General features: G+C 35.7%; 2 protein-coding genes across 3 annotated transcripts in view; one reads left to right on the top strand and one right to left on the bottom strand.

Moving 5' to 3' along the window:
- The window catches only part of LOC123869153 (autophagy-related protein 16), a 231,213-nt gene that overhangs the window by 56,695 nt on the left and 153,936 nt on the right, over positions 1-20,582 (top strand). The window lies entirely within an intron of this gene.
- The window catches only part of LOC123869152, a 62,415-nt gene that overhangs the window by 41,161 nt on the left and 672 nt on the right, over positions 1-20,582 (bottom strand). The gene's annotated exons all lie outside the window — the stretch shown is intronic.

Below are 20,582 nucleotides of genomic sequence, written 5' to 3'. Positions count from 1 at the left end.
ATTCTGGGATGCTGAACCATACTTTTTATTAGGGGTTACTGCAATTTTAACGCCAGGCATCATAGAAGTAAATCAGCATGATGTGTCCAATAAAATGATTTTGTGTTTATTAATAACTACAATAAACAAAAGTAACTGTAAAATAGAATCGGGAAAATTTCTATAAAATAACTTTTAGTAATTATTTTATTTAATACATTCTATAACTGAATACTACATTGTAAAGGGCAGGAATGCTTATCCAGTATTTACGAAGAAGGCATAGCGACCTCAATAGTTTGTTCGCGATATGTGGAACGCGGGAACCGTAAGTACGGCTGTGGCTACTACTTATCTTTTCTGTTCTGGCCCTGCCCTTTACCCTCACAGTGCTTTCATTGGTAACTATTAGTGTTCTTGATAAACATCAAGCTTATAACGCTTACCGATTTTCTAGTGTGTATAATGAAACAGAAATGAAATATTAATTGTAAAGTGAATCTTAGAAATTAGAAAAAATCTGTGTTACCAGAAGTTTGGTGGTTAAGACCTCGGCCCCCTAGGTCCGGGGTTTGATTTCGGGCTTTTACCCGTAAGTGTTGTCACGTAGAAGGAAAACATCGTGAGGAAACCTGCATGCCTGACAGTTCTCCATGTTTTCAAAGGTGTGTGTAGTCTGCCAATCCGCACTTGGCGTGGCTATGGCCAAACTCTTCTCATTCTCGGATCTAATCGGATACTAAAATCCCCATAGTGGTATCTTTCATTTTCACAGCCAAATTTATTTTATTTCAAAGTGCAGCGAACAGCGAAACTTGGGAAACGGCAAGGTAAAACCGCAACATAAAATCTGCTAACACGTATTGCCTTTGACTGTGTACAAGGTTGACACACTTTTGGGATGTTCCGCTTAAGACTACGTCGACGACATCACGTTTCCCATGTTAGGAGTTGTTTATTGAAGTCATGATGTGACCTTAACATTGTGTTTTACGATTGTCTCGTCAATGGTCCGAGTACTGACATTTCAATAGAGAGGGTGAGCATGGGTCACAGCGTGAGGCAAAGCACGACACGAGATGCCGAGTCGCCAGCAGTCTTGACAAACGCCACTAGTAACACTATCGCTATCAGTCCTAAAGTTATGTTTCAAACATTGTACCTACTTTGTTACGTCCAAAGCCCAGGACTTGCGCAGTCAAGAGCAAGAGTTATCTAACTTGCCCGCACGTGCCTTTCCTATACCTAACTATATGTGAAGCGCTTTAAAAGTGCTGTATTTCACGTCCTGGCCACTAAAACGAACGATTAGCTATATTTAACTCATTCGTATGCCTGGTTACATTTCTAGAATTGCTAGCGGAAGCTTATCGGCGTTGGTGTTGACTTAAATTTGCATCTAGTATTTTCTAGTCGTTACTTGGATTGTAGGTACTCACGATTTAACGCTGGTATTAATGCATTATTCAGAGAGCTTTTCATTAGACTGTCACTATCGGTGCGGGGAATCGCGCTCTCGTTAAAATGTACGGATGGCATGACGACTGCTCGTATTGGGCACACTGGCTCGCGAGCATATAACCCTAAAATTAAAATTCTTGTCTCTTATTTGCATATTGCAGTTCCACGTGTTTTACTGCCGTTCTTCGCAATTACCAACCTACCTCAATGTTTTATGCTCTACGCTTTCCAAAGTGCTTTGTCTTTTAATAGCTATGCTTCTACCTACTGTTAAGCCATACTACATTTTAAGAGGCAGTAAAACAGTGTTCGCCGTAAAATCTAACTGTATCATTAGAAAGACAAATTAATGCTTTGGAGGTCTAACATTAATAACTATATAAATTAAGCTAATAAACACTATATGCTAAATATATATATTATCTTGTCCAGCAAGCTATACCTAACTTCAAACCCTACTAGAAAAGTCCCGGTAAACAGTATTTTAATATCTGGCTTAATTTTTTTCTCAATTTAATATTGTAAATTAGCTACCCTTATTTTAAAATCTCTATTTTCTCAAATGAAAGCATCATTTGAGGAAATGAAGATCTTAAGCATGGGTGCAACCTTTCCTAATTGCCATCTAACTACATTTTGTAAGTCTGTAACACGTTGTGATTGTTAATAAGTAGGTACCAACAAAAGCCAACGTGCTGTACTTTCTTTACATTTGTACTATCACTTTCCATCGTGCTTGATATAAGAGATAGGTAGAGATGTAAACTTCCTCCAATATCAATAACATTGATAAAATTAATGATAAATTTTTATTGTTAATTTTAGATCTTTATGTAGGTATATAGCTATGCCTTACTGGCCTTTGGCTTTGCCTGTGTTATACATACATACACAATACATAGCCTATGCCCATCTTAAATAATGTAGCACTTAAATGGTGAAAGAATCTTTCAAATACGGGCAGTAGTTCCGAAGATCACCCGTCATACACAAACATACGAAATTCGCACTCTTGCTTTGTAATATCGTCAGTTACGTTTTTGGGGGGACGTGATTATCTAAAGAGGTCCATTACAGACCTTGTTTTCAGTGAACCAGTTCAAGAAACTTGTGCGGTACGGTCAGAAGACCGGACAGGTTTATCAACACAGGCGACCTCGCGGATACGGTTTACTTTCTACATTAATGAGTACGCACATCTCGTTCTGAGTGCCCTAATTTACAAATATGTATCAAATCAGGAACTTCGATTTATCGGCACGTTAAAGTATTTGTTTTTTTTTTCAATCGAGGTCAGATTAAAAACTACTTAGTAAAAGTTTTTAGGCCAGATTACCTGGTCAATTATTATTGAATCATCAACGTTCATTGAAATAAACTATTTGTTAAATGTATTAAACATGGAAACTTTATTTAAATGTCTTATGAATCGATCTAAATAAATTATGCGTTGCACCCGTTTCATCCTACCAGTCAAGATGAGAGGGCGTATGCTTTAATTATTGAATACATTTCTAATTAATGGAAGGACTCCTATTAATGTAATGGTTGAAGCCCGTGGGCTAGAGCGGTCGCAGGACTAACGCACGCATGTGTTCCTATCTAGATTCAAAACGACATTCGCTTAAAATGTATAAACCCACGCCCTAAAGCCTTCATGTCTTCTATTGGCCACTCTATGCATTTCATTATCGTAAATACACGCATTAAGACGTTTATATCTTTCGGCAATGACTATTGAAGATCATAATTTGGAATTACATTGTACTATGCAATCACGACACAGATTGAACGAAACCCCGTTTTCATTTATAGCATGCCGTTAAAGCTTTCTCTGTATTTTATTTACCAAACTTAGCCCTACTTGCACTAGGATATTTAGATAAATTCCTTAATTCTGACAGTTTTTACTTTTTAGCAACCATATTATGCACTTGCCAAAAAATGACAGCATAACAAAAATTTTATTAAATCAGTTGAACTGTCCTTGTGCAAGTGATTCTTAGTTATACCTACTCGTACAGGTCCAATGGATAATCCGGATGAATAGCGATCGACATTTTCACACAGTTCACTGATCTTAGTGCACTGCGACACTAATGTAAACAATGAGTTACACTGACCGGGTTAACCTTGAATGGCAAATGTGCGTGGAGTTTCGCCGAGGAAAAATATGCCATTGATGCAAGCGGCGTGCGTGCGCTGGATAACGGTCATACAAACCGAATAAGTGGTTTAACATCGTACGTGGAATGATAATGTTTAGTCTAGTTGACACGCGATTCTCCGGATGTTTTACTATCTGACGCATTTCACGGTCCCACTTTCTAACCTTCGTCTTTAAGTCGCAAAGAAAAGTTTCTGGTTGGTTTTGATATTCTTTTGTTATCAATTTTTGATCACAAAATTTAGTAGGCAAAAGCATCGTCTTATGGTAGACTCCGACACATGACACTAAAGTATCGCACGATTGACTCATGTCTATGGCTAACTAGAGTCGCGTGTCTCAGTCGCTCACCTCAAACGCTTAGTCAAAATTTACCTTCGCCAATAATTGCATTTTAAATGTTCTTTATCTCCGCATCAAACTTTATTTGGCGTTTAAACTATTATGAGTGATATTCTATCACTCTTCACTCTAATATTATAAAGGCGAAAGTTTGTGTGTGTATGTTTGTTACTCTTTCAAGCAAAAACTACCAGACAGATTTGGCTGAAATTTAAAATGGAGTTAAATTATACCCTGGATTAACACACATATGCTATTTTTATCCTAAAAAATTTAAAATTCCTAAATTCCGGAAAATTCCTAGTTCCTACGGGATTTTTAAAAACCTATATCCACGCGAATGAAGTCGCGGGCATCAGCTGGTTAAAAATATATATGTATGGTCACTTATTGGTCACAGTATGCCCGACTAGTTTGAACTCGTGCTTCGTAGTTTCGAACCAGTCCAGCATATTCAAATAAACAAGCAAGTTAAGTTACTGAGGTACTTATATATTTATAACTTTATTCGGAATACAAATCACGATTGTACCTACTTTATTTTTAAGATCAGTAGGTATATTCCATACAACAAATCTAATAACCAATCAAAGTTATAAAGTGGCGCACTGTTTAGCTTGAATTAGATCAAGATTTTGCAAAGTCGATTCTTTTCATTACTATTTTTATTATGTTTACAAAAGGGAAAAATCATGAACATTATTGTATTCAGTGTTGATGTTACAAAAAGGTGTCTTGTCCCTCCAAAAGGTCCGACAAAGACAGATAAAAACAAATTGGAAACAGAAAATCACGCCGCAGGCCTTCGCGACCAAGCAGTATCATCGAGACTCCCTACCAACATTGTGATTACAATCACGTAAAATACATCTACAGGAAGTACTTTATCCTCCAACTTGCCCTTTTATTCCCTTCGTGCAGCATTAAAAACTTGTAGTTACATCGGCATGAGGAAAGTGCACCTACCAGTTACCGAGATCGATCCTGTCTTATAATGAAAAGAGGAAAGGTTGGTTCTTGTAAAGTCCATGTTTATATATTGTGTGGATTTGAAGTTCCCTTTCGAGATATATCAGTTGCTTTCTCCGTTGCGACTAAGACTTGGGCACTCTTCCTTTCTACCTCGCAAGTGGATACGATACTTAACTCTTAATAATAACTACAGTTTACAGAACTTAAGTAAACTGTGACATAAGATAAGTTTTAGGACAATTCTTAATAAAATAAAAGTTTCACTCGTCACAAAAGTATCTATTCTAGCTTATAACATACAGATAATGCCCGAAACAACGTCCGCGCGGATTTATGTTATTAAAAATCTAGTGAGAACTCTTTGATTTTTCGGGATAAAAAGTAGCCTTCATTCGCCTCCGAGATGCAAGCTGTCTCTGTACCAAGTTTCGTGAAAATCTGTTAAGCAAATGGGCAGTAGAAAGGTAACAGGCAGGCAGACATAGTAACGCATTTATAAAATTAGTATGAATTTTTAGTCCGCAATTCAATTACCACCTTCCCAGAAAAATGTCCAAGTCCGTAAAGATAGAGTCAAGTGGGCATAGTGATAACACAAAAAAACAGTTGAAAATCTAATAGAGGTTCGGTTGTAGCAAGTGTATTATTTTATTATTTTTAGTTTCTTTAACGCAGAGGGTTATGTAATGTTCGTGAGCGTAGACAGAGTAACCTCGTATTACAATAATAACCCTGAACCTCCCTCTTCCTATTATTCGTGCTCTTTTCTGTTGCACTTATAGAAATCTACACAAATAAAAAATATGGAGGTGTAAGTATGTTTGCGATTTCAAACACGGTTTTTTTGCTCTCTGTATTCTGTTCTGTTCGTCAGAAAATAGTTTTCTACTAGACCAAAGTCGTGGAAAACTGCTTTAATTTCACACCTACCTTTTTTCGAATTGCCGGCTATATAACATTAGTTGGAATTTTATAAAAACATGTTGATTATTTTCTAATCACTAAATAAATGATCACTTTTTATTATTTCTAGTTAATAATAATAAATAATCTTACATAAATGGAAACAAATGATATCGTGTATCGTGATGCAATGCTATTACAGTAGGTTACCATGATTACGATTTGCATAATTAATGAAGATGCACTGAACTCGCGGTAATAGGTAGATGCAAGTGATAACGGAGCATGATAAAACGGGTACTAGATATACAAGATACAGATTCGCCTCTTATATTATGTGAAGTGAAGTAAAGACAGCCTTATTTTAATAAATAAATGTAATTAATTGCCTGTAACTTTTCATAACTTTGAAGTAAATTAGTGCCTACATAGACTGTCAAAATTATAAGCCTTTCTTTTGGCTTTGTCGCAGTCGGATAAACAAGTGTAAATTAAAAATTTATAACACCCCCGACGATCCAAAGTATCTGAGTTTTCCAAAACATCATTTTCAAATAAATAATTATGTATTTAGGCAACGTCCATCTTGACAGCTTGACATTTGTCAATTGACATATGAACCTAACGGTTATCTAACCTTCTTTTCTACAAGAAAACTAGAAAAGAGCTGATAACTCTTACACGGCTGAACCAATTTTTTCAGATTATAGCTAAGAACACTCTCGATCAAGCCACCTTTCAAACAAAAAAAACTAAATTAAAATCGGTTCATTCGTTTAGGCGCTACGATGCCACAGACAGATACACAGATACACAGACACACAGATACACACGTCAAACTTATAACACCCCTCTTTTTAGGTCGGGGGTTAAAAAAGTTATTTCAAACAAAAATGGCTTTCTATGAAACTGTCAAAATTGCACTAGACATCAAGTTGTGAGCAAAAACGAATGCAGCCGCCAAAAAAATGCTTAGAATGTTCCGTCTTGTACTACATAGAGGTAGTTGCTTCATAATATGCTAACAATCATACTCATAGGACTCAGAAATGACTCATATCCTGACACTGGACATCAAGTTGTAAGGAAAAACGAGTCGCAACTCGCAATTTTTTTTTGCCGGGTCTTTATCATTTCGTGACTATGTTGCCGCCATGAAAGTTTTTTTTCTTAGGAATGTCCCTTCTTGTACCACTTACTATGTGGAAGTCGTTAATTCATAATATTTTAACAAACATACTCGTAGGACTCAGAAATCACTCATGTCCGCCAATGTATTACAAACCGAGACCGAAGACAACTCGTCCTTTATGCGGATGGTTCCTGCTTGTACGTGAACCGTATTTATTGTAATTACCTCTCGGTCGCTGACTGCATTGCATCGATGAGGTGACTGAGCTAGACAAGTCGCTCGCGGTCGTAATGCTTTTTTACATTCAATTATGCTTAGACGCACTTCGAATCGATGCATTTGATTGTTGTACGTGATTTGATTTTTATTTTATTTACTGTGAAGCAGCTGGCTAAGTCTCTGGCTTCTATTTCTATGTTCCGATAGCTGATGTCGGGACAATATTTTTATCATCAAAATATAGTTTGTAATCAAATAGTAACCTGTAATATATCGATTTATCTCTCTAGGAAATATTTTTATTGTCAGATTAATTAAAAGAGTCCCAATTAGAAAGTTGAAATTCAAGGCAATTCGTATACAAATCCCTAGTAATTTTATAAATACGAAAGTGTGTATGTCTGTTAACTTTAAGAGCTCGTCCGTTTCATCGATTTTGCATCCCGAAGACAGGCATAAACTACTTTTCATCCCGGAAAATCAAAGAGTTCCCACGGGATTCTCATAAATCCACGCGGACGAAGTCACGAGCATCATCTAGTTGTAAATATTCAAATCAAACTGTAGTAGGTATCTCTGCCTAGCTATAAATTACATTAAGTAATAAATTGCTTATCCTATTCAAACCGACGATCAGCAAGATTAGGTGTGTGTAATTAAATTTGACGTAAAAGAGAATGCGCAAATTGCTTCTCTGAGTGTTTGATTAACTATTTCCGAAAACATAAATCTTCGTAGCTATCCAACTTTATATCAATTCATCAACTACTCAATAAAGAAAACGGCACTTAGGTAAGCTTTAAGCACGCGAACAGCAGTAAAATATTATTATAGACTAAGCTAAAGCCATTTGCGCTACCAACAGCGCTATCTAAATGCATTGATTTTAGTGGCACGCTAATAGTTTTTCGATTAACCCTTGCGATTAGTGAGTAAATCCGTTTGGTCCAGTGGCAGTATCGCGCGAGGAATCGTAACTTCTTCCCACATAATTGGCGTGTGGGCTGGCGTTATCCCGATCGCCGCCCACCGACGTGGCGACGCCTGATTAGATAGATAGGCCCTGCCCGCGACCTGTTGACACCTCCCAACGCACTATCTAAATCATCTACACACACTTTATGATTGTCCTAATAAATACCACTATTTGCTGTAAGTCATCCCAATGTAGCTACCACGCGACATAATTAGCACCCTACACAGTAGTACATGGAAGTTGGAATTTATTTCTGTACACACAGTTTGGGATGCCAAGGTGCTAAAATGGAGATCTCGTACCTGAAAGCGATGTGTTCGGCAGACCATCCACTAGGTGGTCAGATGATATCAAACGAGTCGCAGGGAGCTGCTGAATTCAGGTGGCGCAAGAGACCTATGTTTAGCAATGAACGTCTATCGGTTGAAGATGCTAACGATAAAATTTATACTTTAAGTAGGTATATATTATCCTCGTTTAAAATACCTTTATGTATATCTTATTTAAATCTTCCCGATTGAATTAGTTATTAGGTCATATAACGTTTTGTCCCAATTTTATAATATTATTACATTGAATTAGAGATACCTACTCATTAGTGTTTTCTGCTTGTCGTTAATTTTACAGTTATTAATACTTGGCATTACTCAATAGTTACGCACGGCAAACGTCCGTAGATTATCATCAGTAAAGAGGTATTAGGTGCCCTTGATGGCTTCTACGGATTGAACACGTCTGAGACAACATCTGAGGAGAGCTGCAGTTCATTAGTGATGAGAAATTGCAGTAGCTTGTTACGCAAAATGAGGCGCGGGTTCTTCATTAATTGCGTATTGTTCCTACAGAGCGCTCTGATCGCCTCACATCTCTGATGGTATCGGAGCAATCTCAGAAAGTACTTATTTCCGCCCATGTGACTAGGTGCTTGGATGAACTTATATACCCACGGCTAAATTAATCGATAACATTGATGATAGCTAGCCTGCCGCGTTTATGCCGTCGAGATAAACACAGATAATAATCTTTAAGGTCGTAAAGTTGATTTAAGACTGATTCCGGATAGTATTCTATTTGACTATATTGGTTTGAATTTCCGTTTCTAATAAACCTCCGTTTTATATTTGAGTATCTACGTATGAATTTCGTTTTCGAAGCAATCTAAATACAGTTAGAGTTGGAATAGGTAATCGTAGAACTAAGACATATTTCATACGTCCGTAACTAACCAAGAAATGATTGTGATTTGTATTTCCTTTAAGAATTGCGTAATTCGTTCTTTCTTAGAACTTCCCAGTAATTTAGTCTGTGTGCGGCCTCTCGAACCATTTCAGAAATTATTCTAGTCTTACACTTTCTCGTTAGTGCAGCTAACGCCTGAAGGTTTGTAGCTAAACCTCGTAAATATTCAATATTACCTATTTGTTGAAAATGTTAACCACATACATTACTGGTACCCGACAGCTATTGTGTTGTGTTAGTTACTATGAAATCGTCAGAACCTGAAGAAACCTAAAAAAGTTACCACTGTTTTATCTAATAATAAAACAGCTTTATCTTCATTGTAATGAAAATATTTATCACTGAGCGATACAGGTAATAAATTTAAAGGATACTTTAAGCCTTAGCTAAAAATATAACAACATTTGTCAGGAGCCAAGAGAAGCGATATACCCGACGGCGTAGCTGCTTTAATGATGTGATAAGCCTAAGCATTTGTGAGATACTCGTTAGGAGAGACTGCACCTGTTGTAGAATCGATTCACCGCATAGTTTATTACCTATTTAGGTAACACCATATTTTGTTAAAGCACGCACCTCTATCTTTTTGGAGTTATGTGCGTTTTTAGAAAATAAATAGTGAAGCAAAACACCAAGAGGAAACCTGCATGCCTAAGAGTTCTCCATAGTGTTACCAAAGATGTGTGAAGTCTGCGAATTCGCACTTGACTAGGCACTAGGCAGCGTGGTGGACTATGTTCAAACCCTTCTCATATTGAGAGGAGACCCGTGCTGTGTGTGAGCCGGCGATGGGTGATGATATTTTGCGTCTTTCAAGTTCGAAAAATCGATAGACGTTGGGTTCTAAAGGTGCTGGAATGGTGACCTCGTACCAGAATGCTCAGCATTGGAAAATCCCTCACTAGGTAACAGACGACAACAAACGAGTCGCAGGGAACCGCTGAATTCAGACCTTCGAAGTCTCCACAAGAGACCCATGTCAACAGTGGACATCTATCGGATGATGATGGATAATTTGCGTTTGCTTTTTACTTAAAAAACAGTTTCTATATGTGCAATACTGTAATGCGAAATAGCGGCACAATGCAAATGGCATTCCACATCCATACCACACCAAATAGGCTCGGAGCGTGGTGCATATTTGGGTCACATACTGACTCTCCGTAATTGAAGTGTGAAATGTAAAGCTAAGTTTCACCGCAAGTAATCTAAAGATACATAAGAAGCTCCTGACTAATTTACGGATCGTGCATTTCGGGCTGCGGTCACGGGCTGCCGCAACCAAATTCCGCTACAGACCGTGCAATAACCCTACGCCTACTGTTCTCCAAAATTACGGAGTTAACGTACAAAATCATTTTGAGGTCATTGTACATACGATTTGCTCTAAAATCACCGACAAAACCACATACCCAATGTAATATGCTGTTATCCGTTGAGGAGTTTCGTCCTCAATCTCCGTTAGTAGGTATTCATCAGATATTGGCTGAATTTAAGAGGATTATTGAAAATTCTAGTTTGACGGAGACATGGAGTAACATCGTCAAAAATGCTCATTCATCCCGTATTCCGAAAGAACCCTTTGTTATTCAGGATATACATATCCATTCAGTAGTTTCAGGTTGAGATCTATAGAGCGCACTTTGATTTTGCTAAGACTTGAGACACTGTTAAAACGAGACAGCGTTATACCGCTGGCATAAATCTGTCTCGTTTTATCTGAAACTTAAGTCTAAACATAGTCAAAGTGCGCTCTATAGATTTAAACCTGAGTGTGTTGCGCGGGAAGACAGGCAGAACGACAGACAAAAAAACTGTTTTGGACTCTATAGTCTTATATATCTATTCTATACATATAATAAAATTGTAGAAAAGTGGTGTCTGTACAATGGAAATATATAAAAAAAAAGTAGCAGGGGTTGTTATTATATCGATGCCGAACCCGAAATTGTAATTAATTTTTTTTTGTCTGTTTGTCTGTTTGTCTGTGTGTTTGTGCACCCTAATATCAGAAACGGCTTATTCGATTTAGATACGGTTTTCATTAATATATTGTAGTAAGCTTCACTTAACATTTAGTGTTTATTTCATGTCAATCGGTTCATAAATAAAAAAGTTATGTCAATTTAAAGAATCACGGCGAACATTTTACGTACTACACGCCTCGCGCCTGAGCGTCCGTGGCTATATAAAGCGCGCTGAGAGCTATTCCACGCGAACGAAGTCGCGGGCACAGCTAGTCGATAATAAAACTTCCTTCAACTTTCAAAGAATAAACGTTTGTTCTTTCTTTCTTCGATTAAATTTGCAAAATGTATGTATTAAATGTACGAAATACATCTTGTTAAAATACTTTTACTCTAAGTATAGGTTTTTTTGCGATGCGCTCCGTTAAAACTAAATGGAAATATTATTTAAACTCAATATTTTAAACATTTTTATCTAACAAAATAAAATACGTACATAAATAACAATGTACAAAATGTTATCAAATCGTAAAATACGTAAGAAGAATTTTATTGGTCTCCTGCCTTAATGATGATACGTTTACGTACTTTAAATATTTTATTTATTTTATGCTCATTAGATAGTTAAATTAGCGTTAAAATAATTAAATAGGTACTCATTCCTAGAGTGCATGTAAAGCCGTACAGTACAAACGTGCAGTAGAACCTTTAATTGCTTGAATGTCAGTAATAGTTATCTTCGTTGTAAGTTGAAAATTGATTGCCTATTCAGTGAATCTCCAACTTATAATGTACTTTTACTCGTCTTTACTGTAGACTATCAGGAATTCTTAGTCAGGTATTATTTACACCGTAGGTGCGAGATGAATACATAAAGGAAATAAGCGTTTTTCGCTAAGCCGATACTGATCTTGATAATAATATGTAGATACAGTGATTAAATTAATTATTGTAGCAGGGAGATGTTTCTCATGTGATTGAGTGGCATCAGGGAGACGTGACAATGCGGTATATCAATAGAGCGTTAGCGATCATCTGTTTTCACTTACGGTGGCTGTTTTTCGCCGGGAATGCGATCGCGACCGCGTTCGGCTCGCATTGTGTTCGTCGACTTGTGCGCTGCACACACAGGTTGCATAATGCGTTAGTCGTGGGAGCGAGCACACAGCCGAGCCGTTATGCGACGCACGCCATCGGTACCGTTCCATTAGTGATTTTATTAGACGATTCGCGTGTATCGCTCACAATCAATTTAAGCGACCGCTCCACTTCCAGCATATTATAGACTATGAAGCGCTTTAAGCCTCCTTCCCCATTCGAACTCACACGGTATTCCGATTTACGGCGTAATGTGCGCCTTCGCAAATATAATTTAGTCCAACCGACGCTATCTAGGACAAAGATAACAATATACCACTAATTTCATGGATTTTATCGCATGCCTTTTGAAAGCGATACCGAACAGTACGTGATTTTGCACTATTTTGTACACAAGAATTCAAAATTTGTCACGGTTACGGGTGACCATTTAATTTATTAATATACTTTGTTGCACACTATTCATTTAATTTTAGTGGTTTTACTTTCTTTTAAAAATTTTAGAAAGTAATTTCACTTAAACGTTTGTGTTTGTCGGTCATTCGATTTTTACGGTAAAGTATTCCGCGCTTATTTATGAAATACTTTTCACACGAAAATAAAATGATGCCAGTCAAAAACCAGGTTTACGAGTTTTCAAAGGTACCTCTTTGGCTATTCGTCATTGGTCTAATGATGCCTTGTTACGGTGTGCCCAAAATTACCAGTTAATAATATGTTGTTTTGTTAATATTTGGGCATACTAACCGTGTTAACGATGACTCAGCAAAACCACACCCACGCTATCCTTATTTTAGAAGCTTTTCTACATTCTCATCTTACTTTATACGGTCTCAAGTGTCGTTTTTTGCATCGATTTTTACGAAAAAATATCTGGAACGAAATACGGTTATTCAAGTATGTTAGGTGAAGGTCTACTTATTGATAGTTTGTTTGGCACAATTTTGTGACAGCCGTTTTTTTGTGATTGTTTTCTAAATAGTGTTCTTTAGCACCAATTAGGACGCCTAGCAACCGTTCGAGCCAATTCAGTATTACGATTTGTCGCTGTTATTTTTGTCTTCAGTAAATTATTTTTTACTTTTAGCTTCGTTTGCTCTATACAATACAAAAAAAAATACTCTATACCAAAAATTATAACGATAGTAATAAGATAATGTTATTATAAATGCGAAAGTGTGTCTGTTTGTCAGCTAGCATTTCATGGCCCATATGTTTAATCGATTTTGACGTTTGGAACAGAGATAGCTTGCATCTCGGAGATGGACATAGACTACTTACTTTTCTTCCTGGAAAATCAAAGAGTTCCCACGTGATTTTAAGATACCTTAAGCCAAATGGGTGAAGTCGAGGGCATCTTCTAGTAAAACATACTTACCTTTATTTTATATACCTTTTCCTATTTTATTAGCCAGTTTTATATGCAGTTACGAGATTGCAACTTAAGAGTTATTCAGGTAGGATCTTTATCTTAGTTTTTAACTATCGTTCCCATAAAATCTATTTCAAGTACCTTTTCAAGCCGATATTTTATTAATCTTTACGATGACGATAATACCACTAATACATGTCTCGCATAGACTCCCATTGTGCGTGCACCTGCCGAACGAAATACTACAAGTTGGATTCTTGAGACTGGTTAAGTGCGTCGTATGAGAACACACACTTGACCGCTTTACCACTGTCTGGCTCAGCAGCGTTATTACTAAGCACTTATATTTGCGTTTAGAGTTACTGATAAGTAAATCGTAAAAAATAATTATGAAATGTTGAGCTCAGATTTAGTTCGTTAAAAAACATGCGCTGGATTGAAAATCTCATCCTGATTCGAAATCGGTTAAAACTAAGTTTATATTCTTTAAAGTGTGGATTAATGAATGATTGTTTTTTTTTATTACAATACTAGTTAGCCCTTGACTGCAATCTCACCTGGTGCAAATATGTAGCCGTAAGATGGTAGCGGGCTAATTTGGAAGGGGCAGGCAGTTACATTAAACTAATACCACTTATTGGTTTGTACGGAACGCTAAATCGCTTGGTGGCACGGTTTTTAACAAAACCGTGCCACCAAGAGTAACTAGCCACCAGACAAATGCCTTCTAAGTCACTTTCTTCCTCCTAGTCGTATTCAATGCTGAGAACCGTGACCTCTTTCCATTGGTCACATAATCGTATGCAATAAAACCCATGCTTTGGTTTTTTTTTAGAGAATATAGATAATAGTAGAGGTTTTCTTGGGATATAATAATAAGATGGGTTCCCAAATCAACCCTTCATAAATATAAAAATACATTATCTTAAAACAAGAACTATTATTTTTCCAGTTATGAATTATAATAGAATAGAAAATGAATTGTTTAATAGCAAAAAAAACTATCGTTAACGAGATCCGCAATTTTTTTAAAATCCAATTTAAAGTATAATAAATAATAATCAATTTTCAAATTACTTCTATCGAATTTAAAAAGACGACTTGTCAAGCCTTTTCAGACGCTCCTAATAGAAGTGGACAGAGGTCGTTCAACTCGTCGCAGCGTAATTAAAATCCTTCAAGGAAAGCCTGATGGAATCCGTCCTGACCCCGCGCACGACCGCTCCGTACCGCCCTTTAAGAGATACTATATAAATAGGAGCAACAAGCTTCTTCACTGTAGGTCCACGACACGAACGACGCTGCCTTAACTTTTTTGTTTTTCAACTCTAGTAAAAAGAAAAATAAAGCGGGCCATTACCAATTATATCGAAACTGTAATGGCAGCTCAAAATTTAATTATCATGTTCAGTTTATTTACCTGAATGCGTCGTTTTCATTCTACTATCCATGCTTAATATTATAAATGCGATAGTGTGTCTGTCTGTCTGTCGATGCTAGCTTTTCACGGCTCATCCGTTTGACCGATTCTGACGAAATTTGATACTGAGATAGCTGCCATCCCGGGGATGGACTTCTTTTTGTCGCGAAAAATCAATGAGTTCCCACGGGTTTTATAAATCTGATTCCACATGAACGAATACGATTAGTTCCCTTGAGGTTTAAAAAAAACTGAAATCCACGCAGCTGAAGTCACAGGCATCATTTAGTAACATTCAAACTGTGTTTGTTTATTGGTTTATCTATCAATCACGCCGCAACGGAGCAACAGATCAACGCGATTTTTTCCATGGCTATAGTTAAAGATCTGGAAAGTGATATACCTAGGCTACATTTCATCCCTTAAAATCAGAGTTCCGACTGGATTTCAGAAACTTAAATCCACGCAGACAAAGTGGCGAGCATCATTTCGTGGAAATATAAAATTTCGCAAATTACCATTGTGCCATAACTTCTTATTATAGAGTTCGCTCCACAGCAATTTCTGAGTTCAGTTCCGTAAACAGAAACCTGTTACCTGTTTGTGGAGGCACCTCGCACTCCCGATAGATTTTTCTTGATGAAAAGTTGTTAACGATAAACTTCCGTCGTAAGAAATTCCCCTCCCGTACTCGCTCCACAACATGTTTTCTTATGACGTGATAGGAGCGTATTAATTTGCAATTTTAATCAAACCGGTAATAAGTTAGTAGTCATTGAATTGGGACGCTACATTGCCTTGTACTCGATAGTTCACAGAGTAGCGTGTTACTGGTGCGCGCTCACGAATGCGTCACTGTTTTCACGTGACCATCTTAATTACTATAAAGTCAGCATTGGGGTCAAACAGAGCTATCAAATCTTCGGTATTTTAACTCTGGTGTTAATCATAGGCATTATTATTCATTGCACAATGTGTAACATTTTTTTTAAGTCTGTGTAATTACCAACTAAATGGGCCTTTAGGTTGTCCCAAATAATTTTATTTATTTACTAGATGATCTGCCACGAGTGATTTTTTTAAAATCGTAAAACCAAACTCGCAAAACAGCGTTTAATAATTTTTATAACACAACTAGCTCGGATTCTCTGAACGTATAAATATTTCGTTACCTGTTTCTAGTTACTTTCATCTTTACGCCATGGCGTCTCAAAGTACCCTTGTAGGCTAGAACTAATAACAGCTATAAACGGATTTATTTCCGAAGTGTACCTTGTCTGTGTCTCAATTTACTACGGCCAGGGCGTACTATCTGAAGGCCTGTACTAATGCTGACCCTCGACCCCGATCGTGCATTCCAGGTCGTTTGTACCTATTCTATGACCAATCGTTTACTACTATCAATTTTGTATGCAATTGTGTAAAGTACTTAGATACTGACGGTTAGCATATCTTAATAAAGGGCGTTAACTGTAACGAACAATGGCAAAGTGCATACAATATTCTACCTCAAATCAATCTAAATAATTTAATCTAAGCTTTTTGATGTAAAACTATTTTTGTATAAAACACTAACTAATTAAATTATTAAGTTTTGTATAATTCACATTAATTTATTGTAGACGCCTCCTTCAGGTACAACCTATCCATTGATGTTTGTATTTTCTTCTAACATTAAAAATTAAGAAACTTTATTATCATTTACTGCAGCTACTTCAAGAACCTGGACCAATTTCATCTTAATTATTACGCGTTTAGTGATATAGTTTCAAGTGCTTTTGCATACTTTACTAACATGCTGAATAATTAATGTTCTTATTATTATTATGTGTACCTTCTGAATTAAATATAATATTATGTATACTTAAGTTCCCTGTTTCATCCTGTATATTGCCCTAGGTTACACACTACCGTCATAGTAGAATATATTATTCAAATCGCATTCATTAAACTTGTAGTTGTATTAATAAATCACCTCAAGCACATTAGAACCTGTTTACTTTCCTATATATAATTATGAGCATCTAGATAAATATTTGCAATTTATTTCAACTTTAAAATGATAACATTATAAATACTTTATAAATTTGCTAAGGGTTTATCTGTTTACGGAAGTAAGTTTCGCTTTTATTGCTGCAAAAAAATAAGATTGATTATATTTTCCAAGATTTTTTGTAGAGAAGCCTTAAAGACGTTGTAGATCAATGACCTATGCCTGCAACACTATTTGACTTCTGACCTCAAAAGTTATGAAGTTTTGTAGATACCTACCACAGACAGTCAGGTAACTTGTAACAAAACGTCGAGGCTTCGACGTCACTGGCAGGCGTCAAATGTTTCTACATTTGACGCTAGGTAGCCTAAAAATTACCTATTTTTCTTTGATTTCACGTTGCCCAATATTTGACATATCGTCGATTCAGGATTAAACCGAGAATTCCCTCACTCTAGTTTACTCTGTACCTACTCTTAAACTAAATAAATACCTAGGTTGACACGGACTAAAATTTAGGGGCATACTCCGTTATAGCGGCTGTCTTTATAGCTTCTTAGTTTATTAGTGAAATGAATTATGTATGCAATCAGATCTATTTAGGTGATACATTCCTGATTTGTTATTCTATTTTAATTAGGTAACGTTTCAATAAATTCGAGATAAATTAAACTACGAGTTTATCTCGAATTTGGTTTTATTAAGTCCAAAAATTCTTCTACTTCTACTTCTAGTTGTCGTTGGGACATTGCATGGGGGAAAGCTGCTGACAGAGTACCATCAACGTACACTAGGTGACGCGCGAGTTGCATTGCAATGCATGCCGGGCACTAACTAGTAATATATTTTTCATGTGAAATGTATGGCAGCTAGCTATGGTTAGCTTAGATATTTGTGACGCCGCGCCGCGAACGCGTTGAAGTCTTTTATTTGAATCAATGATAATGATGACTACTATCCATAACATAGAATTTTTTATTACGTTCAATAATACTTTATCAGGTAAAACTATTGTCCAATAATTAAAAATTATAGTATTTTATGCAAATTGTATAAAAAATGTAATAATTTTATTTAATAGGAGTAAAAGATTGAAATGTTTAGCTTTAATACAATTATTTTACTAAATTTTAATAATTAAAAAAAAAACAAAACAAGTGAGTGTCAGAAAACGCATCTGATAGGGTTCCGTAGTCAGGCTTATACAACAACGTCTTTTTGTTATGTTGTTCTATAGTAACATTTTTTGGAGTCGGTGCCAATGAGATGCCAATGTAGAGTCACAAACAATACGTATGAAAGTAGAGGGTTCAGCTAATTAGCACCGGCTTCAAAAAATGTTACTATAGAACTACATTAACTCTTGTTCACATAATATATTCGATAATAAATTAAATCATTTTTTACTTTTTAGTGTTGGTGGTTATTGAAGTCGATTTTCATTTTGTTTATTTTTCGAAAGAATGTTAAAGAATGCTCATGTTGATTTTAAAATATCTACTCAATGAGATCCCCACTCAAAGGGTTATTATACATTTTACTCTCACGTTTCGTGTTTAGGAGCTATCTTAAAGTTTTTCTTTGAATATAGTCTATAAAGGAATAATAAGTTACTATGACTGGACCAAATTTCAACTATACAGCTCCAAACCCTTCTGAGTACTGTGTGTGTGTGTGGCTGTGATACACAGACGGATAGACAGACAGACGGACAATCATATAAACGGATTGGACAAAGCTATAAGGGTTACTTAATATACTACAGAATCTTAAAATGTTGAGTTCTTTGCGTGTTACCTACAGAGCCACGCAACGCATGTATTTGTAAAAAGTTCATGATTAATATGCCTTTAAAACCTGTTATGAAACTTATTGTTTTTTTAATGTTCAAGTTCTTTTGATTCAAGCTCTAAATTTAAATTTTTTGCTTTTATTTAAAGAAAGAGGGCATAAAAATGTTTCTTTCCATCAATTAATCATGTACCCTAAGGTGAAGAAACTTAAAATAAATCGACAAAAAAGTCTTCCTGCTACAGAACGAAGCGATGCACGGCTAAATATAGCACAGGAAAATACTGTATTATCATTATATTACTGCGTTTACCCGTGACTTTATAAGTATACGTAAAAAAATTGTTAAATTTAACTTAGCAATTGTTTTTAAACAGAATCATAGTGCTTTAAAAATCATAATTAAACTTTTTCGATTTTAAAATCAATATGCTATGACTATTGTTTCTGATTAAATTAAAGTAGGTAGGTATTCATGTAGCTACCTATAAGTGATTTTTTTCCCATCGTGTTTAAGAGATTATTCTTAATATGTAATTTTTAAAAATGTTAAAGGTAACAAGTTCATTCCTAATAATACAGCGCTTCAGTAAAATTTGGTTACTAAATAGTCAGACTCCTCAAACGTTTAAAATAAAATTTATCTCTGAACTGCTAATAAAAATGTAATTTTAAATTAACAGTTTCTTATTTAATTGCTATGGAGATGGACTCTGATTTACTATGGTTATCTGAGAATAGGTAGCTTGATGTGCACTGGAGCCTATCAATCTCACACACACACGATCGAAGTGAGTCGAGATGCGCAAAAACCCTCGCAAACCCCTAACGGTAACACTCGTTATGTTTCTTTCTGATCTGTATATTATACCTTTGATATATCGCTAGAAATAAAAAGTTGACAACACTGATTAATGTACTGTATTTCAGTGTTGTCAGTTTTTTATTTCTAAGCTGGCTACTTTATTATTTAATTAACTTAATTGTGGATCCTAATATATTGTGTTGGTATTTGCAACAGCTGAACGAATTATGTGATAGCATTTTCGCCTTCATAAAAAATTGTGCACTGAAGTTGAAAGAGCAACGCTTATTTTGAAAAGTAAAAGAAAAATTGTTTCCTACTTTGCTTTGCACCGCATATTATGTAACTTCATGAAAATTATAGTTCGAAGATAAATTAAGATTGCTACCCGTAATACAGAAAATTTAGTTAAGGTAAACTGATTCGAAACATTGTGCAGCGTCAACGCAGTATCACTTTTGCCTAATACATATATTATGAACATTATGATTAATTCAAATAATAATAATTATGATCAAAGCTCGGTTAACTTACAGAACAGAAAGAAGAAACACGTAGAAAAAAAAGGGGGAAAAAATGTATAAGTTATTTTTTTTTTTTGCATAAATAAAATTAAATATCTAGTAAAATTATAATTACTATTATAATATATTCTGTTATTAAATGATAAAAATATCTTTATAATATAGTTTACAATTTAGACCATTACCTAACTGCATACATTAGGTTCCTTAAACTTATTTTAT

Source organism: Maniola jurtina, chromosome 10 (assembly GCF_905333055.1).
Source record: "Maniola jurtina chromosome 10, ilManJurt1.1, whole genome shotgun sequence".
Lineage (NCBI taxonomy): Eukaryota > Metazoa > Arthropoda > Insecta > Lepidoptera > Nymphalidae > Maniola > Maniola jurtina.
This window is presented reverse-complemented; position numbering and strand designations above follow the sequence as displayed.